The sequence below is a fragment of the Rhinoraja longicauda genome, chromosome 36, assembly GCF_053455715.1.
Source record: "Rhinoraja longicauda isolate Sanriku21f chromosome 36, sRhiLon1.1, whole genome shotgun sequence".
NCBI lineage: Eukaryota > Metazoa > Chordata > Chondrichthyes > Rajiformes > Arhynchobatidae > Rhinoraja > Rhinoraja longicauda.
In genome coordinates this window covers 16,851,655-16,870,883 of record NC_135988.1, presented here as the reverse complement: position 1 = coordinate 16,870,883, position 19,229 = coordinate 16,851,655, and positions in this window count along the sequence as shown.

Below are 19,229 nucleotides of genomic sequence, written 5' to 3'. Positions count from 1 at the left end.
TTGTAACAACGCCTCTGCCAACGGGCGAGATAGTGGGACTGAGACGAGCGCCAATGCCCCAGAGCCGTGTTAATTGGGACGATGGAGCCTTCCTCCTGCGACAAATGGGCTGGAACAACCTTCATCATTCTGCGAGTCAGTCCCAGGGTCTCTGGAGATGCCCACGGGGGGCAGTGCAGGAGGGTGGTGGAGGTGCCCCAGAGCCTGGTCAACCCGCTGGAGGGCTCCGGGTATCGCCACCGCGGGCAGGCATGGGTCTGTTCAGTTTAGTTCAGTTTAGTTTAGAGATACAGCGCGGAAACAGGCCCTATCGGCCCACCGGGTCCGCGCCGACCAGTGATCCCCGCACACACTAACACTATCCTACACACACCAGGGACAATCTTTACATTTACACCCAGCCAATTAACCTACAAACCCGCATGTCTTTGGAGTGTGGGAGGAAACCGAAGATCTCGGAGAAAACCCACGCGGGTCACGGGGAGAACGTACAAACTCCGTACAGACGGCACCCGTAGTCGGGATGGAACCCGGGTCTCCGGCGCTGCATTCGCTGTAAGGCAGCAACTCTACCGCTGCGCCACCGTGACCGTCTGATGTGGGGAGGCTGGAATCCTGAGCAAAACACAAAGCGCTTTGGGGGATCGCAGTGGGTCAGGCAGAATCTGTGGAGGGAGATGGACAAGACATCTTTTCAAGTCAGGACCCTTCTTCAAGTTCTTCAAAGGCAGGAGAATGGGGTTGGGAGGGAGAGATAGATCAGCCATGATTGAATGGCAGAATAGACTTGATGGGCCGAATGGCCTAATTCTACTCCTCTCACTTATATGACCTTACAGCTCCCAACAGTATGAACATTGAATTCTCCAACAAACGTCCTTCCTCAAAGGCACTGTTTCCATTAAACATGTCACCACATTGTCTAGGGTTGCCAACTTCCTCACTCCCAAATATGGGACAAGGTGACGTCACCGCCCCGCGCCCCACATGACCTCGCCCAGCCAGCGGCCACGTGCTCCCGCTCCACAATGGCGGCCACCCGGGCCGGGAGGCGGGTTGCTATGCAACCTCCGTTAGGCGGCGCCCAGGTCCGGGTCTACAGTGTCCGGGCCAACAGTGTCCGGGCCTACAGTGTCCGGGCCTACAGTGTCCGTGCCTACAGTGTCTGGGCCTACAGTGTCCGGGCCTACAGTGTCCGGCCCTACAGTGTCCGGACCTACAGCGTCCGTGCCTACAGCGCCCCCCGGGCCTACAGCGTCCGAGCCTACAGTGTCCGGGCCTACAGTGTCCGGCCCTACAGTGTCCGGGCCTACAGCATCCGGACCTACAGCGCCCCCGGGGCCTAATACGGGACAAAGGCGGTCCCGCACGTGATAAACTAATCCAAAGTATGGGATGTCAGTTGGCAACCCTAATCGCGAAGGACAATCACAAAGCAATCTCCTCATCGACCACTCGGCCAAGTCGCTGCATGAAACGCTTTGGGCATTGCTCCATGGCTTTCGAGAGACAGGGCACTTAATTAAAGTAATAATCAGCCCTGCTTTGTTCTTCTTGTTAGAGCTCAATGTCAGCACAACAGCAAGTGAGTTGTTGTATTCCAGCAAAGTGCTTGTTAATTAATCTGTTAACAACACGGCTTCTTGTTGAAGCATTTTAATTGCGAATGTCGCTTTAATGCGCAGAGTGTGGAGTGTGAGTGTGTGATGTGCGATATGATACGATACGATACAACTTTATCCCACGAGGGAAATCGATCTACCAACAGTCATAAAAACAGAAGATACATGAAACATGAAATTAAAGTGACGAGTGGAAAGGATTGGGGGGGGGGGGGGGAGCAGGGGGAGTTAGTCTACCCCAAAGATACTAGAGGAACAAAATAGACCACTCGACCCTAAAAACCGTAGTACGTCACGGCACCATTTTAGTAGGCAGAAACTGGCGGCACGGTGGCGCAGTGGTAGAGTTGCTGCCATACAGCGAATGCAGCGCCGGAGACTCAGGTTCGATCCTGACTACGGGCGCCGTCTGTACGGAGTTTGTACGTTCTCCCCGTGACCTGCGAGGGGTTTTCTCCGAGATCTTCCGTTTCCTCCCACACTCCAAAAGACGTACAGGCTTGTAGGTTAATTGGCTTGGCAAATGTAAAAATTGTCCCTAGTGTGTGTAGGATAGTGTTAGTGTGCGGGGATCGCTGGGCGGCGCGGACCCGGTGGGCCGAAGGGCCTGTTTCCGCGCTGTATCTCTAAATCTAAAAAAAATCTAAAAAAAGAAACATTTAAAAAGAAAAATAACAAAAATCTGTGGATTGATAGATGAGATATATTCTGCATTTTAATGATGTCATCACACATACTGTTCCCCCAAAACACTGATTACACTGCGAGAGGCAGAGCGAACGGCAGGGTTTGCTTACTAAAATGGCGGACGTTTGGCTTACTAAAATGGCTCCTTTGCGTACTACACTTCAGTATAGGCGATTTCAACGGAGTGGTCCATCTTGTTCCTCTAGTATCTTCGGACTACCCCAACGACAATCAGGGGAGGGGTTGTACAGTTTGATAGCCACAGGGAAGAAGTATCTCCCATCAGGCGTAGGGGGACCGCCGTGATGGGGGGGGGGGTGCACAAAGGAAGGGCCGACAGGGGTACTTTGTAACTTTGTCAGCGCCCTTTACGTGGCGACCATTTGCGTACCTCGGGCATGCGGGCAAAGAATTTCACTGTGCCTTGTCACATGTGACAATTAAGTGTTCCATCCCACACCCTTCCAGGGTAAAGATGATCAGAAATCTCCCTGCAACACTGTTGTTGCTTATAGGGTTAACGGGCACTTATTGGGCTGAGACTAGGGTTGCCAACTTCCCCGCTCCCAAATAAGGGACAAAGGGTGATGTTACCGCCCCGCGCCACGCGTGACCTCACCCAGCCAGCGGCCACGTGCTCCCGCTCCACCGTGGGGCGCGGGGGCGGTGAAGTCACCCTTTGTCCCTTATTTGGGAGCTGGGAAGTTGGCAACCCTACTAATACGGGACAAGGGCGGTCCCGTACGGGACAAACTAATTTAGCCCAAAATACGGGATGTCCCGGCTAATACGGGACAGTTGGCCACACTAGCTGAGACCCATGGCTAAAGTTCTGTTGTCGGAAGGAACTGCAGATGCTGCTTTAAACCGAAGGTAGACACAAGATGTTGGAGCAACTCAGCGGGTCAGGCAGCATCTCTGGAGAGAAGGAATGGGTGACGTTTCGGGTCCGAAGAAGGGCCTCGACCCAAAGCGTCACCCATTTCCTTGTCTCCGGAGATGCTGCCTGTCCCGCTGAGTTACTCCAGCTTTTTGCAGTCTATCCAGAGACCTGTGTTGGAGTTTAACAACCGTGATTATGTCAAATCCGAACCCTTGAAACGAAAGCTGGGCAATTAGCAGAGCTGGGAAGCAGTCAGACCGCTACTCTCTCTGACGAGCTCATTTGTGACACTCACACACAGCGCAACTTCACTTTAAATTATCATTTCAAACAAAAATTCAGCTCTCAAAACAAATCCACAGTTGAATCATTGCTCCCCAACCAGTCCATTACTGCCACACATAATCACTTAGAACGACACAGCTATAAATCCAGTGCCCATCTCCCAGCGATAACGTTTAATTGGGCACAATTTATTTCAGCTATAATAAAAGCTGCCAGAATGAGGAGTGATAGCTGAGTGAATACTGCACCACACGCGTGTGTGTGTGTGTACGTGTACGTGTACGTGTTCCTCTGTGTGTCTGTGTGTGTGTGCATGAGCACGTGCGGCTGTGTCTGTGAGTGTATGTATATGTGTTTGTGTGTGTGTCTGTGTGTGTCTATGTGTGTGTCTATGTGTGTTTGTGTATGTGTCTGTGTGTGTGAGTTTATGTATATGTGTGTGTGTGTGTGTGTGTGAGTGTATGTATATGTGTTTGTATGTGTGTATGAGTGTATGTATATGTGTTTGTGTGTGTGTCTATGCGTGTTTGTGTGTGTGTGTCTATGTGTGTTGGTGTATGTGTCTGTATGTGTGTGAGTTTATGTACATGTGTTTGTGTGTGTGTATGTATGTATATGTGTTTGTGTGTGTGTCAATGTGTGTTTGTGTGTGTTTATGTATATGTGTGTGTCTATGTGTGTGTGTGTGTGCGTGTGTGTGAGTGTATGTACATATGTTTGTGTGTGTGTGTATGTATGTGTGTGTGTCTATGTGTGTGTTTGTGAGTGTATGTGGCTGTGTGAGTATGTGTGTGTGTGTGAGTGTATGTAAATGTGACTGTGTGTGTGTGTGGCTGTGTGTGTGTGTGTGTGTGTGGCTGTGTGTATGTGTGTGTGTGTGTGTGTGTGGCTCTGTGTGTGTGTAGCTGTGTGTGTGTAGCTGTGTGTGTGTGGCTGTGTGTGTGCGTGGGTGTGTGTGTGAGTATATGTATATGTGTTTGTGAGTGTGTCTGGGTGGATGGAACAAGCTGTCAGAGGAGGTAGTTGAGGCAAGGACTATCCAAACATTTAAGAAACATTTGGACAGGTACATGGATAGGACAGGTTTGGAGGGATGCGGGCAGGTGGGACTAGTTTAGCTGGGGCATGTTGGCTGGTGTGGGCAAGTTGGGCCGAAGGGCCTGTTTCCACACTGTATCACTCGATGAGCAGTGGCTGCCCATTGTAGATTGCTGCCCTGCATTCAGCTTGCTGTCTAAGCCATGATTCTTTCTTTCTCTGGAGAAAAGGAATAGGTAATGTTTTGGGTCGAGACCCTTCTTCACACGTCACCCATTCCTTCTCTCCAGAGATGCTGCCTGTCCCGCTGAGTTACTCCAGCGTTTGTGCCTGTTGTCAGTTTTAAACCAGCATCTGCAGTTCCTCCCCTTGCTGTTCCTCCCCACACTTGTGAGCCTGTGGCTGTTACGGTGATTTAGAAAACAAACCTCTGGGAGCTTGACAGATAATTAGATGCAGAGGGACAAATTACATTTCATTGTAGGGGCCGTGTAACGCGGGGCGACTGAGTGCACTCCATTTGTCGAGTTGTTTTGTGCTTCTCAGCACTCCTGATATGAGACTGCGATAAAGGCAAGTCAAATAGCTTTAATAAATTGTCTTCGGCGCTCGACACGGCTGTAATATTTCCTTGTAGCAATGACAGCTCGGCAATTTAGAAAACTGTGTGTCACAGTGACTGATGCCCTCCCCACTCTCCCGCCCTGCCTCCCCGCCAGCCAGCCACAACTAGCCCTGCAGCCCACACTGTGCCAGGGGAGGGGGCAGGCAGCACTGGATCCAGTGTACTGGGCGGGGGGGACACTAGATCCAGTGTACTTAGTGGGTGGTGGGGGGCAGACAGCACTGGGTTCAGTGTACGGGGAGGGGTGGGGAGGACTGGATCCAGTGTATGTGGGAGGGGCTGGCAGCTGGGTCCAGTGCCTTGGGGGAGGGGGCAGTCAGCACTGGGCCCAGTGTCTGCGTGTGCATGTGGGGGGATATAGCACTGGATCCAGCAGGACGGGCAGGGCAGGGGAGGGGAGGGAGCTGGGGGGCAGGAGGGGGGGGGGAAGGCAGGGAGCTACCGACTGCAGTACAGACTGATTACTTGGGCCTGACAGCCAGAGGCGGTGTTTGGGGCCGTGTGGCCGGTGATTTATGGGCCTGTCTCTGACACCAGCTCTGCGCTGGGGCTTGAAGAGACAAGGAATACCTCACTGTCAGCACTGCCGTAACTCTCCCCCTCTCCCCCTCCCCACCCCTCCCACTGCAGGCCCCCACCCGAACACAGCCCCACGCCTCCCCCCCACCCCGCCCTCCCCTCCCCCACACACAGCCCCCCACCCCACCACTCCCCACACACAGCCCCCTCCCCCCCACACACAGCCCCACGCCTCCCCCCCCACCACGCACACCCCGCCCTCCCCTCCCCCACACACAGCCCCCCACCCCACCACTCCCCACACACAGCCCCCTCCCCCCCACACACAGCCCCACGCCTCCCCCCCACCATGCACACCCTGCCCTCCCCTCCTCCCCACACACAGCCCCCCACCCCACCACTCCCCTCTCCCCCACACAGCCCCCCACCCCACCACTTCCCCCTCCCCCACACAGCCCCCTCCCCTCCCCCACACACAGGCCCCCCCCACCACTCCCCCCCCACACACAGCCCCCTCCCCTCCCCACCGGACACAGCCCCGCCCTCCCCCCCACCGCACACAGCCCCCCTCCCCTCCCCCCCCACACACAGCCCCCCCACCCCACCACTCCCCTCTCCCCCACACAGCCCCCCACCCCACCACTCCCCTCTCCCCCACACAGCCCCCCACCCCACCACTCCACCCTCCCCCACACAGCCCCCCCCCACCACTCCCCCCCACACACAGCCCCTCCCCTCCCCACCGGACACAGCCCGCCCTCCCCCCCACCGCACACAGCCCCCCTCCCCTCCCCCCCACCACACACAGCCCCCTCCCTCCCCCACACACAGGCCCCCCCCACCACTCCCCCCCCACACACAGCCCCCCTCCCCTCCCCACCGCACACAGCCCCCTCCCCTCCCCTCCCCCCCACCGCACACAGCCCCCTCCCCCCCACACACAGCCCCCTCCCCACCACACACAGCCCCCTCCCCCACACACAGCCCCCCCCAACCACTCCCCCCCCCACACACAGCCCCCTCCCCTCCCCACCGCACACATCCCCCTCCCCCACACACAGGCCCCCCCCACCACTCCCCCCCCCACACACAGCCCCCTCCCCACCGCACACAGCCCCCTCCCCTCCCCTCCCCCCCACCGCACACAGCCCCCTCCCCTTCATCGCACACAACCCGCTCTCCCCCCTCCCCACACGGGCCTCTCCCCTCCCCTCCCCTCCCCACCCGCCTCTGACAAGCCCTCATGCTCGTTGCCTCGCTAACATCAAAGCAAGATCGATGACCCAGTCGCCTTAACCAATATCCTGCAACTTCTTAATAACATCTCAGGCTGCTGCAGGGCCAGACACATCACAGGCCCCGCACTTCAATGAGGAATGAAACAAAGACTTGCTGCCTACAAGCTTTGCCAAATTCAGTGCACTGTAAACTGTCAGGCAATAAAATGTTGATATGTGGCGTCACGCTGCCTGCCTCCAACCTCAGTTTAGTTAAATTACACAAGGCCTGGCTCTGCAGGAAGGAGGCCGACAAGCCTGAACCGTAGGCCCCGGCCGTTGCCATGGGTTACAGAGGTCACTGCGGCCTTGTGAGCTCCAGAACATGGTTCCCACCTCGTTCTCTTTACCTTGCACTAAACGTTATTCCCTTATCATGAAGATAGACACGGAATGCTGGAGTAACTCAGCGGGACAGGCAGCATCTCTGGATAGAAAGAATGGCCATTCCTTCTAACCAGATCCATCATCTGTCCCCCTGAGTTACTCCAGCATTTTGTGTCTATCTTCGGTGTAAACCAGCATCTGCAGTTCCTTCCTAAACATTCCCTCATCATGTGTCTGTACATTACGGACGGCCTGATTGTAAAATCATGTACTCTCTTTCTGCTGACTGGATAACATGCAATAAAAGCTTTTCACTGTATAATAAACTAAAACTGAAATTGAAACTGAAACTGCTCTCAGTCCACACACGAGAAAGACACAATGTGCTGGAATAACTCAGCGGGTCAGGCAACATCGCTGGAGAACATGGATGGGTGAAGTTTCACAGAGTGCTGGAGTAACTCAGCGGGTCAGGCAGCATCTCTGGAGAACATGGATTGGTGACGTTTCACAGAGTGCTGGAGTAACTTAGCGGGTCAGGCAGCATCCCTGGAGAACATGGATGGGTGACAATTCAGGTCGGAACTGTTCTTCAGGTGCTGGAAATCTTGAAGAAAAGGGAGAAAATGCCAGAAACACTCAGCAGGGCAGGCAGCATCTGTGAAGAAAGAGAGAGTTCATGCTTCAGCATAAAGACCGTCTCGACCAAAAGCATCACCCATTCCTTCTCTCCAGAGATGCTGCCAGTCCCACTGAGTTACTCCAGCTATTTGTGTCTATCTTCGGTTTAAATCAGCATTGGCGGAGCGGGAGCACGTGGCCGCTGGCTGGGTGAGGTCACGTGGGGCGGTGACCTCACCCTTTGTCCCGTATTTGGGAGCGAGGAAGTTGGCAACCCTACTAATACGGGACAAGGGCGGCAAACCAATTTAGCCCAAAATACGGGTTGACCCGGCTAATACGGGACGGTTGGCGACCCTAGTACAGGCGGCAGCCGAGGTCAGGATCGAACCGGGGTCTCTGGCCACTGTGAGGCAGCAGCTCCACCAGCCGTACATGAAAACGTATCCACGAACGAGCGAAATGGGGAGAAGTCTAAACGTGCGCGCTGCCAGGCTGAAGCGGGGAAGATTAATTGAGCAGCAGACAGCCCTGTGGGTGGGAAATATCACTTGTCATCAACTGATTACTGTTCTTTAACTTCTCATTTCCATGTGTGTCGAGTGTTCGGTGAATCTAATCTCTTCCAATTGTTGTAAATTTGTGTTTTAATCCTGCCCTCTCGCAGAGCTTACAAATTATCACAGATAATACCCTGGCTGGCAGGATTTGAATTTAATTGCCAATTTAAATCCCAGTTAGCCGAATGCATTCACTGCGTTAGATAATATTGAACATACCGTTTGGCCCTTTTTACCCCTGCTAGCCCCTCTGCTTTACCCCAGCCTGCACCCCTCTCATTCTTACTGGCAACTTATCTGTCCCCCGACATCGCGTCAGCTTCCAACTGCTCCCTCCGAAGTGCGTCTCACACTCTGGATAAAGTTCCTCCCCCCCCACCCGGTGTCTTCTGTCGAAGGGTGAATTTATGTATAGGAAGGACCTGCAGATGCTGGTTTAAACCAAAGATAGACACAAAATGCTGGAGTAACTCAGCAGGACAGGCAGCATCTCTGGAGAGAAGGAATGGGTGACGTTTCGGGTCGAGACCCTTCTTCAGACCCGTGAGCGCGAGTCTTCACGGTGAGTTTAGTTTAGTTTACAGATACAATGTGGAAACAGGCCCTTCAGCCCATCGAGTCAGCACCGAACACCAATCACCCGCCTACCGGCACTATCCCACACAGTTTACAGAAGCCAATTAACTGACTGCTGGGACGATAGGTGAACCCATGGGTGTGTGGTGTTGGGGAACTGACCCAGATCCAGTGGCATTTTCCCCACCTCCAACGGGATCCCACCACTGGCCACATCTTCCCATCTCCTCCCCTTTCCGCATTCAGCTGAGACCGTTCCCTCCGCAACTCCCTGGTAAACTCGTCCCTTCCCACCCAAACCACCCCCTCCCCGGGTGCCTATCCCTGCAACCGCAGGAGATGCAACACCTGTCCCCGTCTCTCCTCCCTCGACTCCGTCCAAGGACCCCGACAGCCCTTTTAGGTGAGGCAGAGGTTCACTTGCACCTCCTCCAACCTCAGTTAACGTATCCGCTGTTCCAGGTCTGGACAGCGATATGGTATACCGCCGAGACCAAGCGCCGGCTCGGCGATCGTTTCGCCGAACCCCTCCGCTCAGTCCGCCTGAACCTACATGGTCTCCCGGTTGCTAAACACTTTTGTAACTCCCCCCTCCCGTTCCCACACGGACCGTTGTGTACAAAGTGGGGGAATGGAACCTGGGGACTGCTCGTTACCAGAACAAATTTACTCGAAGCTGGGGAAGGAAAGAAAGATGGGAAACCTACTCCCTCACCTGATCAGACCTTGGTATTATCACAAGGGACGATCCAGGTGTGTCAATTTAATGAAGTGTTCTCTGTTTCCACTCTCACAGTCACGGGGAAAGACAAGATATTTGTTCAGTTGGCATTTGTTAAATTACCTTGGCTGAGCACTGAGGAGAAACAGCAAACGCTGGCGCAGTTAGACTGGGCCTGACTGCAACAAGCCACTTTGATTTATGAGCCCAATTTTCCCACTGCAGATACGGGGCTGAGTTTGTGGAAGTATTTTTCCCAGCCGTGATTTTTGCTCTTATCATGTCTGGCTTTGAAGAGGTGATTGATCATCTCGGCTGCAAGGCGCGCCGCCATTTCCAGCTTTAAACCGCACAGGGTTTTACAGGGAGCTAGTGGTTGCCAACTTCCTCGCTCCCAAATACGGGACAAAGGGTGACGTCACCGCCCCACGCCCCCGCGTGACCTCACCCAGCCAGCGGCCACGTGCTCCCGTTCCACCAATGGCTGCCGCACAACACAATATGTAAACATAGTACACTGTAAACACTATAATGGACGAGAAAAAATAGATGACATTTTGGATTAACATAGAAGCATAGAAAATAGGTGCAGGAGGAGGCCTTTTGGCCCTTCGAGCCAGCACCGCCATTCATTGTGATCATGGCTGATCATCCACAATCAGTAACCCGTGCCTGCCTTCTCCCCATACCCCCTGACTCCGCTAGCCCCTAGAGCTCTATCTAACTCTCTTTTAAAGTCATCCAGTGAATTGGTTGAAACCCTTCTTCAGACCAAAGCTCTACCCTGTCTGTGCACGGTCTGCCGTCTGAATGTCTTTCTCTGCCTCAACCTCCGCCCAAGTTGGGAGACGCAGGTCACTCCAACGCCAGCCCGGGGCCACCGCTCAGCATGCCAAGGGCACAGCTCCCTCCCTGACCTTTGTCTTGTCTTGATCAGTGTGGGTGTCAGGGGTTATGAGGAGAAGGCAGGAGAATGGGGTTAGGAGTGAGAGATAGATCAGCCATGATTGACTGTCGGAGCAGACCTGATGGGCTGAATGGCCTAATTCTGCTCCTATCACTAATGAACTTATGATCTCAACTCCTCAGCATTCAACTCTTCCCGCCCCTCCCCCATCGTGGTCGTTCCAGCTTCAAAGTCGTCTTAGACACAGCTGGGGTAACTCAGCGGGTCAGGCAGCATCTGTGGAGAACATGGATAGGTGACGTTTCACCGAGTGCTGGAGTAACTCAGCGGGTCAGGCAGCATCTGTGGAGAACATGGATAGGTGACATTTCACAGAGTGCTGGAGTAACTCAGCGGGTCAGGCAGCATCTGTGGAAAGAAGGAATGGATGACGTTTCGGGTCGAGACCCTTCTTCAGACTCAAAGTCGTCTTGATGACCTCATTGTCTGTTAGTCGTTCTCTCCCAGCCCACAGCTAAGAATGGCCTGTATCCTTCATTATCATTACTTGTTCTATATTTCTCTACAACACCGTCTGTATCTCTCGTTTCCCTTTCCCCCTGACACTCAGTCAGAAGAAGGGTCTCGACCCGAAACATCACCCATTCCTTCCCTCCTGAGAGGCTGCCTGACCTGCTGAGTTACTCCAGCATTGTGTGTCTACCTACTGTGTGTGTGTGTGTGTGTGTGTATATATATATATATATGTATATATATATTGATAATCATAATGAATAAGTTTATTGGCCAAGTATGTGCATATCCAAGGAATGTGCCTTGGTGCTCCGTTCACATATGACAACGCAAACATACAGTTAACAATTAAGAATAAAGCATAAACACATATGTATGTGTGTGTGTATTTGTGAGTGTGTGTGTGTGTATATATATATATATATATATATATATATATATACACGCACTGAACTTTTCTGTCTTGTTTATTATATTGTTTACAGTGCACTATGTTTACATATTGTGTTGTGCTGCAGCAAGTAAGGATTTCATTGTTCTATCTGGGACACACGACAATGAAACAGTCTTGAGCCTTGGGTTCGGCTGGGTGGGTCTTGGGTTCGGCCGGGTGGGCCTTGGGTTCGGCCGGGTGGGCCTTGGGTTCGGCTGTGTGGGCCTTGGGTTCGGCCGGGTGGGCCTTGGGTTTGGCCGGGTGGGCCTTGGGTTCGGCTGTGTGGGCCTTGGGTTCGGCTGGGTGGGCCTTGGGTTCGGCTGTGTGGGCCTTGGGTTCGGCTGTGTGGGCCTTGGGTTAGGCAGGGTGAGCATTGGGTTCGGCTGGGTGAGCCTTGGGTTCGGCTGGGTGGGCCTTGGGTTCGGCTGGGTGGGGCTTGGGTTCGGCTGGGTGGGCCTTGGGTTCGGCTGGGTGGGGCTTGGGTTCGGCTGGGTGGGCCTTGGGTTCGGCTGGGTGGGGCTGGCGTTCTGAGTCTCGGTGTCCAGGTTTGCCACACAGAGGAGGTGCAGGACACGAATCCAAACACCACAGCTGGTGATCGATTCAGCCCAGTCCCTCCCTCCTCCCGCGTTAAGTGAACGCAATCGGCACTTATAGATTAGCCTCGTCACGGAGCCTCATAGAAAAGAAATTACCCGCGACAACACGAGTACTGACTGACCCTTCAGTTGACGTGATGAATAACAGATGCAGAGGCAAGCTCCAAGCCAACTCATCCTGCGGAAAGGTTGCCAAATATAAATCTTGTCCAACTCATTTGTCCGTGGACATGTCATTTGCTATTGTGGCAGTGGGATTAAATCAAACTTGCTTCTGTGGGAAATGAAAGGAGAGAGGACACCAGTACGTTGGGACACAGCCTCGTCTGCAAGAGGCGTCAAGACATCAAGGTCCCCCAGTACAGTCTGCACACGTGCCTGACCCAAAGCTGACTACTACGCAACGGAGACTTCTAATGCAGAGATAGATAGATTCTTGATTACTACGGGTGTCAGGGGTTATGGGGAGAAGGCAGGAGAATGGGGTTGGGAGGGAGAGATATATCAGCCGTGATTGCATGGCGGAGTAGACTTGATGGGCCGAGTGGCCTAATTCTGCCCGATCACTTATGAACTTATGAAACCCCCTTATGACCTATATCACTTATGTCACTTATATCACTTATGACCTTATGAAACCCACAACATTTTGGTCAGACTGCAGTTGGAGTATTGTGAGACAGACACAGAAAGCTGGAGTAACTCAGCGGGACAGGCAGCATCCCTGGAGGGAAGGAGTGGTTGACGTTTCGGGTCGAGACCCCTCTTCAGGCTGAGAGTCAGGGTATTGGAGCCTCTAGGTATTGGAGTCTCAATAGCTGCCTGGATTAGGAGCTATTGCTACCAAGGCAGTGCAGGCCACGGCACGGTAGCGCAGCGGTAGAGTTGCTGCTTTACAGCGAATGCAGCGCCGGAGACTCAGGTTCGATCCTGACTACGGGTGCTGCACTGTAAGGAGTTTGTACGTTCTCCCCGTGACCTGCGTGGGTTTTCTCGAGATCTTCGGTTTCCTCCCACACTCCAAAGACGTACAGGTATGTAGGTTAATTGGCTGGGTAAATGTAAAAATTGTCCCTAGTGGGTGTAGGATAGTGTTAATGTACGGGGATCGCTGGGCGGCACGGACTTGGAGGGCCGAAAAGGCCTGTTCCGGCTGTATATATATGATATGATATGATAATTCACTGGATGTTTTCAAGAGCGAGTTAGTAACTCAGCGGGACAAGAGAGAGTTAGATTTAGCTCTGAGGGCTAAAGGAATCAAGGGATATGGGGAAAAAGCAGGAATGGGGTACTGATTTTGGATGATTAGCCATGAACGATATTGAATGGCGGTGCTGGCTCAAAGGCTGAATGGCCTACTCCTGCATCTATGTTTCTATGTTTCTATGTAAAGGTCCCGACCCAAAGCACTGTCCATCTGTTTCCCCTCAACAGATGCTGCCTGACCTGCTGAGTTCCTCCAGCACTTTGTTTTTTTCCTCTCATGGTCTACTTTACCTGGAACAGTGGATAATGCATTGTATATTTATTTCTTGTGTTATTGCGTTAATGGGCCTATTAATCTACAACGAGGAGCAATCTCATTGTTCTAGCCCGGGTGCAGATGACAATAAAACGCTCTTGGCTCTTGCCCCGACTATAATGACCCAACCGAGAGAGGAAGGGGAGAGGAAGCGAAGGACAGAGAGAGAGAGAGAGAGATGGGGAGGGTGGAGGAGAGAGAGAGGAATTGAGGGAGACAGAGTATAAGAGATTTGGGAGAGTTGTCGCCAGTCCCGCTGAGTTCCTCCAGCACCAGCTTAGGGCGGCACGGTGGCGCAGCGGTAGAGTTGCCGCCTTACAGCGAATGCAGCGCCGGAGACTCAGGTTCGATCCTGACTACGGGCGCCGTCTGTACGGAGTTTGTACGTTCTCCCGTGACCTGCGTGAGTTTTTCTCCGAGATCTTCGGTTTCCTCCCACACTCCAAAGACGTACAGGTATGTAGGTTAATTTGCTGGGCAAATGTAAAAATTGTCCCTAGTGGGTGTAGGATAGTGTTAATGTGCGGGGATCGCTGGGCGGCACGGACCCCGGTGGGCCGAAGGGCCTGTTTCCGCGCTGTATCTCTAAATCTAAAAAAAAATCTATTTGGGACAGACTCAAGTATTCATTTAAGTGCCGAAAATAGACTCTAAATGTTGGAGTGACTCAGTGGGGCAGTGAGAATGAGAGTGGGGAAGAGATGCTGCCTGTCCCGCTGAGTTACTCCAGCATTTTGTGTCTATCTTTGGTGTAAACCAGCATCTGCAGTTCCTTCCTATACAAAATGCTGGAGTAACTCAGCGGATCAGGCAGCATCTCTGGAGAGTGGGAATGGGTGACGTTTCGGATCGAGACCCTTCTTCAGACTGAGAGTCAGGGGAGAGGAAGTCACAGAGATAAGGAAGGGCAAGGTGTGAGAACGAGATATCAAAGGGGATGCAGTTCAAGGAAAGTGTAGAGTAGATCACCGTTAGCTTCTGAGAAGGTGACAAGGAGCTTAGAGATAAAATATAATCAGGGGACAGTCAGACTGGTTGGAGAACTAGGATGGGGGAGGGACGGAGAGAGAGAGAGAGGGAAAGCAAGGGTTACTTGAAGTTAGAGAAGTCAATGTTCATACCGCTGGGTGTAAGCTGCCCAAGCAAAATATAAGGTGCTGTTCCTCCAATTGGCTCTGGGCCTCCCTGTATGGTCCTGACCTCCCTTCAACACTGACTCATGGAGTGTGGAGATCTCTGGGACATTTTCTTGGCACGTCCATCTTCTGTGTAAATATTGCTGTCTGTTTCCAGCACGTCATGTTGGACTGCGGAGGCTGATGGACACGTTTCATCTCAGTTTAGTTTACTGTCACGTGTACCGAGGTTAGGGTTGCCAACTGTCCCTTGTTAGCCGGGACATCCCGTATTTTGGGCTAAATTGGTTTGTCCCGTACGGGGACAGTCCTTGTCCCGTATTAGTAGGGTTGCCAACTTCCTCGCTCCCAAATAAGGGACCAAGGGTGGCGTCACCTCGTCCCATATTTGGGAGCGAGGGAGTTGGCAACCCTAACCGAGGTACAGTGAAAAGCTTTCCTTGAGTGTTCTCCAGTCAGTGTGCTTCTCTCTAGAGCTGTATCTCTGAACTAAACTAAACTAAACCAGGTTTTTATTTCACGAAATGCTGGAGTAACTCAGCAGGTCAGGCAGCATCTCAGGAGAGAAGGGGTCTCGACCCGAAACATCACCCATTCCTTCTCTCCTGAGATGCTGCCTGACCCGAAAATCGACCCGAAACGTCACCCATTCTTTCTCTCCTGAGATGCTGCCTGACCTGCTGAGTACCACAGCATTTTGTGAAATAAATACCTTCGATTTGTACCAGCATCTGCAGTTATTTTCTTAAACAGCGTGGCAGTGGTCAGGTTAGGGTTAACAGTGAACACTGATGTTTCGGTCGGGGGCTCTCTCTGAATCAGGGCCGAGTCTCACTCTGCCTTTAACACTTGCGCTGAGAACGGATCAATGCACGAATAATTGCCAACCTGCTTCTCTCATCACCCTTTTAACAACATTACTGAAGCATTAGAGAAAAGAAACTAATTTCATAATTACCTGCAACTTGATCCATTAATCATTCCCCTGCCATGCCGAGGCTGGGAGCCAAGAGATGGGTTTTCTTAAGCGGATGAGGAAAGTTCAGTTCAATTTAGTTTAATTTAGTTTAGAGAATCGGCTGGGGAAACAGGCCCTTCGGCCCACTACAGCCCAAATGGTACAGGATAGCGCGACAATTTTAGGCCCAACTTATTCACCGTCGTCCTTTGGTGCTAATGGAAGAAGTTCATTGAAATCTGTGTGAATTTTTTTAAGTTAATCACATTTTAAAGTTTCAATCTATCTTCTAGGGAGGGGGGAGGGGGGTGGAGGGTATGGGTGGTTGAGGGGGATGGAGTAGGGGGTGGGGAGGGGGAGAGGGAGTAGGGGAGGGGGGCGGAGGGAGGAGGGAGGGGGGTGGAGGGAGGAAGGGCTGGGGCGTGGAGGTGGAAGGAGGGGGAGGGAGTGGATGGGGGAGGGAGGGGAGGTGGGTGGAGATGGGAGGAGGGAGGAGGGGAGAGGGGAGAGGGGGAAGGAGGGGGGTGGGAGAGGGGAGGAGGGAGGGGGAGGGGGTGGGAGAGGGGAGGAGGGAGGGGGAGGAGGGAGGAGAGGGTGTTGCACTAATGTAGGAGAGGGTTGGGCCCAACGGGTCCACTTGGTCCTAGTCTTTCCTATAACTTGGTGGGCCCTTGGTTGCTGTTCAAGGTGCTAGCTGATGGCAGCTGCCCCACTCTGCTGAACCCACAACCTTCCCTCTGCTGCGCGGCTCCCTCATCAATGACATGGGCAGGGGCAATTAAAAGTGTGAGCGGCGCTCCCTCACCCCCCCCCACCCACAGCGAGGATCTCTCTAACCCGCCCCTCCCACAGCGCGGCGCTCCCTCACCCCAGCCCCTCCCACAGCGAGGATCTCTCTAACCCCGCCCCTCCACAGCGCGGCGCTCCCTCACCCCAGCCCCCTCCCTCACCCCAGCCCCTCCCACAGCGAGGATCTCTCTAACCCCCGCCCCTCCCACAGCGCGGCGCTCCCTCACCCCAGCCCCTCCCACAGCGAGGATCTCTCTAACCCCGCCCTCCCACAGCGCGGCGCTCCCTCACCCCAGCCCCTCCCACAGCGAGGGTCTCTCTAACGCCCGCCCCTACCACAGCGCGGCGCTCTCTCAGTACGACTGGGTTGAGGGGAAAATTGGTTTCTGTACAATGGTCCCTAGTGTGTGGTGTACAACTAGTCAACAGGTGGACAATGGTCAACACGGACCCGGTGGGCCGAAGGGCCTGTTTCCATGCTGTATCTCTAAAACTAAAACCTTGCCAGGCTTTGGCCCACTCCTACCTCCCTCTCCAAGCTCTGTCTCCCCCTCTTCCACTCAATCATTCTGACGGTCCCGATCCAAACATGGTCTGCCATTCCCTCCACAGATGCTGCCTGACCTGCCCAGTTCCTGTGGTAGGATGGCCCTGCAGATGTTGGTTTGTCCCTCTCCCACACTAGTTCCCCGACTCGTTCCACTGTCCTCCTGATTAAATATTACTGATTATATGTCTCCTTGTCACCTTCAGCCAACAATGAACCATTCCACAATTCCTGAACAGCTTCTGCTTTGATCTGTCATTTCCACACCTCACCCTTTCATATCTCTAGTGAGTCCGAAGAACGGTCTCGACCCGAAACGTCACCCATTCCTTCTCTCCTGAGATGCTGCCTGTCCCGCTGAGTTACTCCAGCATTTTGTGTCTGTCTAGGACTCCCTCTCCCCTGACTCTCAGTCTGAAGGGTCTCGACCCGAAACGTCACCCATTCCTTCTCTCCTGAGATGCTGCCTGTCCCGCTGAGTTACTCCAGCTTTCTGTGTCTACCTTCGATTTAAACCAGCATCTGCAGTTCTTTCCTACAATAGACAATAGGTGCAGGAGGAGGCCATTCGGCCCTTCGAGCCAGCACCACCATTCAATGTGATCATGGCTGATCATTCTCAATCAGTACCACCGTTCCTGCCTTCTCCCCATACCTTCTACACAATGATCTATTCTAATTTTCCTTGATCTGCATCCCCTTTGTCCCGTTTTCACATCTTACACATCCTTACACTTCGGTCAGAGAGTTGTAAACCTGTGGAATTCTCTGCCTCAGAAGGCAGTGGAGGCCAATTCTCTGAATGCATTCAAGAGAGAGCTAGATAGAGCTCTTAAGGATAGCGGGAGTCAGGGGGTATGGGGAGAAGGTAGGAACGGGGTACTGATTGAGAATGATCAGCCATGATCACATTGAATGGCGGTGCTGGCTCGAAGGGCCGAATGGCCTCCTCCTGCACCTATTGTCTATTATTGTCTTTTATCTATGTATCTACCCCTCCCCTGACATCAGTGTGAAGAAGGGTCTCGACCCGAAACGTCACCCATTCCTTCTCTCCAGAGATGCTGCCTGACCCGCTGAGTTACTGCAGCGTTGTGTGTCTTCTGGGCTGAGTTCCTCCTTTACTGTGGTGCTTGGCTGAGGAAAAGTTGCCGCCTTGTGTCAGGGGACGGTCTCTGTTGCAGAGAGAGTCACGGTGCTGGTGTGCGGAGGCATTTATTTCCCGCTGAAGGCAGGGAGGGAGACTGGAGGGAGGGAGAGAGGGAGGGTGGGAGGGAGGGAGGGAGAGAGAGGGGGAGGGAGAGAGGGAGGGAGGGAGAGAGAGGGAAGGAGGGGGGGAGGGAGGGTGGGAGGGGAGGGGAGAGAGGAGGGGGAGGGAGGGAGGGAGGAGAGAGAGGGAAGGAGGGGGGGGAGGGTGGGAGGGAGAGAGAGGGGGAGGGAGGAGAGGGGGAGGAGGGAGGGAGGGAGAGAGGGAAGGAGGGGGGGAGGGAGAGAGGGAGGGTGGGAGGGAGAGAGAGGGGGAGGGAGGGAGGGAGAGAGAGGGAGGAGGGGGAGGGAGGGGAGGGAGGGTGGGAGGGAGGGAGAGAGAGGGGGAGGGAGGGAGGGAGGGAGAGAGAGGGAAGGAGGGGGGGAGGGAGAGAGGGAGGGAGGGAGAGAGAGGGAAGGAGGGGGGGAGGGAGAGAGGGAGGGAGGGAGAGAGGAGCGAGGGAGAGGGAGCGAGGGAGGGAGAGAGAGGGAAGGAGGGGGGAGGAGGGAGGGAGAGAGAGGGAAGGAGGGGGGAGGGAGGTGGGAGGGAGGAGAGAGAGGGGGAGGGAGGGAGGGAGGGAGAGAGAGGGAAGGAGGGGGGGAGGGAGAGAGGGAGGGAGGGAGAGAGGGAGGGAGGGAGAGAGGGAGCGAGGGAGAGGGAGCGAGGGAGGGAGGGAGGGAGAGAGAGAGGGAGGGAGGGAGAGGGGAGCGAGGGAGGCAGAGAGGGAGGGAGGCGCAGGGAGGGAGGCAGAGAGGGAGGAGGCGCAGGGAGGGAGGGAGAGGGAGGGTGGAGGGAGGAAGCAGAGAGGGAGGGAGGCGCAGGGAGGGAGGCAGAG